At 37.6% G+C, this 4,017-nt stretch overlaps 1 non-coding gene across 1 annotated transcript; it reads right to left on the bottom strand.

Annotated features, from left to right (window-relative positions):
• Positions 1-1,628: 1,628 nt before the first annotated feature.
• Positions 1,629-1,732, bottom strand: LOC112725339 (small nucleolar RNA R71). Its single transcript, XR_003164454.1, has one exon. It is a non-coding gene; the product is annotated as a small nucleolar RNA R71 (small nucleolar RNA).
• Positions 1,733-4,017: the final 2,285 nt, after the last annotated feature.

Raw genomic sequence — 4,017 nt, 5'->3', positions numbered from 1 at the left:
TCGAATTACTTAGTCTTCTTTCTTGGTATTCAAGTTGTTTTTGTTTCTTTTCTTGTTTTGATCTTAAAATTTTTAAGTTTAGTGTCTTTTGGTCTTTGTTTTCTTAATTTTCGAAAATTAGTGTCTTTTGATCTAAAAATTTTAAGTTTGGTGTCTTTTGGTTGTTTTTCTCTTTCTTCATTAATTCAAAAAATTAAAAATATATTTTTTATCTTTATTCAAATTTTCGAAATTCTTACCTTCTTTTCTTATCTTGATTTAAAAATTTTTAAGATTGGTGTTTTCTTGTTGGTAAAGTCAAATTTCAAATCTTATCTTTCTTTTAAATTTTAAAATTCAAAACTTTTTCAAATCGTTATCTTATCTTTTTATCTTTCTTTAAATTTCGAAAATCTTATCTTATCTTATTTCAAATTCAATTTTTAAAACTCAATTTCAAATTTCAAATTTCAAATTTCAAATTTCAAATTTCAAAATTAAATCTTTTTCAAAAGTCAAATTTCAAATCTTATCTTTTCAAATCTTTTCAAACTTATTTTCAAATCTTTATCTTATAGTGTTTCAATTTCAAAAAAATTCAAATTCAAATCTTTTTCAAAATTTTTTTAATTTTTATCTTATCTTTTCTAATTTTTAAATTGCAAAGTTTTTAAAATCAAATCTTTTTCAAATCTCCCATCTTATCTTATTTTCAAATCTTTCTTAATTAGTTACTTGTTTTCTCTTCCTTCTTTTTCAAAACTTTCTAACTAATTCCTCTCTCTTCTAATTTCGAAAATCTCTTACCTCTTTCTCTTTCTTCTTTCTCGAAAACCACCATTTAATTTTCAAATATTTTTAGTTAATTAGCTTTTATTTTCCTTCTTGTTTTCGAAATTAAATAAATAAATAAAATAAAAACAAAAATATTTTAATTCTAGTTTCTCTTTTTACTTCTTAATTTTTGAATTCTTTACCCCCTCTATTCGAATCCTTCATCTCATTCTTCTACCCTCATTCTTCTTTTTTCTCTACATCTCACAGGGAGTTCTATATAGAAACTCCCATTCTCTTTCTTTCTTGTTTTCTTTTTCTTGTTTATGAGCAGGAACAGAGATAAGGAACCTCTCTATGATCCTGATCCTGAACCTGAGAGGACCCTAAGGAGGCGTTTACAACAAGTTAAAGCACAACACTCCAGAAGAGATCTCACAGAACTTTTCGAGCAAGAAACTGAAAATACAAACATGGCAGCCGAACAGAACAATGGTAGAGATGTAAGGAAGGTTCTTGGTGACTTCACTGCACCTACTTCTGATATCTATATAAGAAATATCTTCATACCTGCCATTAGAGCAAATAACTTTGAGCTTAAGCCTCAGTTAGTCTCTCTAATGCAACAGAATTGCATATTTCCTAGACTTCCACTAGAAGATCCACATCAATTCTTATCTAAATTTTTACAAATCTGTGATACTGTTAAGACAAATAGAGTGGATCCTGAGGTCTACAGACTTATGCTTTTCCCTTTTGCTGTTAAAGACAGAGCTAGGATATGGTTGGACTCTCAACCTAGGGAAAGCCTAGACTCTTGGAAAAAGTTGGTCAATGCATTCTTGGCCAAGTTCTTTCCACCTCAGAAAATGAGCAAGCTCAGGGTGGAAGTTCAAACCTTCAGACAAAAAGAGGGTGAATCCCTCTATGAAGCTTGGAAAAGATACAAGCAATTGATTAGGAGATGTCCTCCTGACATGCTCTCAGAATGGACTATCCTAGGAATCTTCTAGAATGGTCTATCTGAGATGTCCAAAATGTTTTTGGACCGTTCTGCTGTTGGATCACTCCACTTGAAGAAAACGCCTGAAGAGGCACAAGAACTCATCGAAATGGTTCCAAACAACCAATTCATGTATACTTCTAAGAGAAACCCTGTGAACAATGGGGTAGCTCAGAAGAAAGGAATCCTGGAAGTTGACACTCTGAATGCCATATTGGCTCAGAACAAGATCTTGACTCAACAGGTCAATATGATCTCTCAGCATTTGACTGGAATGCAAGCTGCAGCTAGCAGCACTCAAGACACCTCCTATGAAGGAGATGCCTATGATCCAGATCAACCCATGATGAAAGAGGTGATTACATGGGAGAACCCTATGAAAATGCCTATAACTCCTCATGGAGAAATCATCCTAACCTTTCTTGGAAGGATCAACAGAAGCCTCAGCAAGGCTTCAACAATAATCAAGGTGGAAGAACCCAGAATAGGTTCAACAACAGACCACCATTCCCTTTTTCTCAGCAAAACATGGAGACTTCTAAGTAGAGCCTTTCTGACTTAGCAACCAAAGTCTCTAAACTCTCTAAGACCACTCACAGTTTCATAACAGAAACTAGGTCCTCCATCAGAATTTGGAGGTACAAGTTGGTCAGCTGAGCAAGAGAATCCTTGAGACCCCTCCTAACACTCTCCCAAGTAACACTGAAGTAAACCCAAGAGCAAAGTGCATGGCCATCACTGTAGAAGCTGAGGCCGAATCTGAAGGGGATACTCTCGTATTGAACGCTAGTAAGGAAGTCCTTACTGGGCGTTCAACGACCAAAGAAGCACCATTCCTGTCGTTGAACGCCAGTAAGGAAGGCCTTGCTGGGCATTTAATGCCCAAAGAGGGACAGAAGCTGGCGTTGAACGCCAGTAATAGGGCAGCTGGGCATTCAACGCCCACTAAAAACCCCCTATTGAGAAACTAAAGGCAACTAAGGCTCATGAGGAAACTACAGAAGTTCTATTGAATGTCTGGTTGCAATTCATGGATTATGAAGATCACTCCTCCTCTGATGAGGAAGAAGAAACTAGGAAGAGCAAGTTGCTCGATACCTGGGAGTCCTTATGAAGTTGAATGCCAAGTTATTTGGCATAGAGACACTGAAGGAAGAACCTCCAGTGCTAACCACGGATCTCAATGCCTTGGTTCAACAGAAACTATCTTAGAAGCTGTCGGATCCCTGATGCTTCCTGATTCCTTGCACCATAGGCACCATTACCTTTGAGAAGGCTCTGTGTGACCTAGGGTCAAGCATAAACCTTATGCCACTCTCTGTAATAGAGAGACTGGGAATCTTTGAGGTATAAGCTGCAAGAATCTCACTAGAGATGACAGACAAGTCAATGAAAAGGGTATATGGTCTAGTAAAGGATGTCCTAGTAAAGGTTAAGAACCTTTACATCCCTACAGACTTTACAATCTTGGAGACTGGGGAGGAAGAGGATGAATCCATTATCCTTGGAAGACCCTTCCTAGCCACTGCCAATGCCATCATTGATGTAGCAAAGGGAGAGCTAATTCTACAGTTATGGGAGGACCACATCTTATGCAAGATGCCTAACCCCAACTCTCCCTCTGACAAAAAAGAGATAGTTGTGCAACACCTAGTGTTCCAACCCTCTCTCTCAGTGCAAAGTTATACAGAGCCTCCAGACACCAATTCAAGGTTTGGAGTTGGGCAACCATCATCAAGCATTGAGAATAAAGGTACTAAGAATAAGGTACCTAAAGGCTGGAGGGACAAAAAGATCCCCACTGAAGGCCTCTCTCCTGGCATGAGAGTTGTCTTCACTGACAATCCAGTTATTCCACACACAGTGAACAGGATCCTGTCTCTAGAGCATATAGAGCTCATCCATGAGAGCACAGGCAAGAAGTTCACTGCAAGGGGAGAAATTCTAAGCCCCTATCTATCTTCGTAAGGAGCTAACAGTCAAGCTAGTGACGTTAAAGAAGCACTTGTTGGGAGGCAATCCAACCATAATTAAAGTTATTTCTGTTTTTCATTTTATTTTAGTTATATATCAGTTTAATTTTCATAATTGTTTAAGTTTGTGATCATATGCAGCAGTTAGAACAGAAACAGAAACAGTCAGAATTGCAAACAGAACACCCTGAAGCAGATACCTTGTTGGCGTTGAACGCCAGACAAGAAGGCCAGAGAGGGCATTCAACGCCCCTGAGGAGCAGCATTGCTGACGTTGAACGCCAGCCA

This window comes from Arachis hypogaea, chromosome 11 (genome assembly GCF_003086295.3).
Source record: "Arachis hypogaea cultivar Tifrunner chromosome 11, arahy.Tifrunner.gnm2.J5K5, whole genome shotgun sequence".
In the NCBI taxonomy this organism is placed as follows: domain Eukaryota; kingdom Viridiplantae; phylum Streptophyta; class Magnoliopsida; order Fabales; family Fabaceae; genus Arachis; species Arachis hypogaea.
The sequence above is the reverse complement of the archived record's forward strand: the minus strand, read 5'-3'. Positions and strand labels throughout refer to the sequence as shown.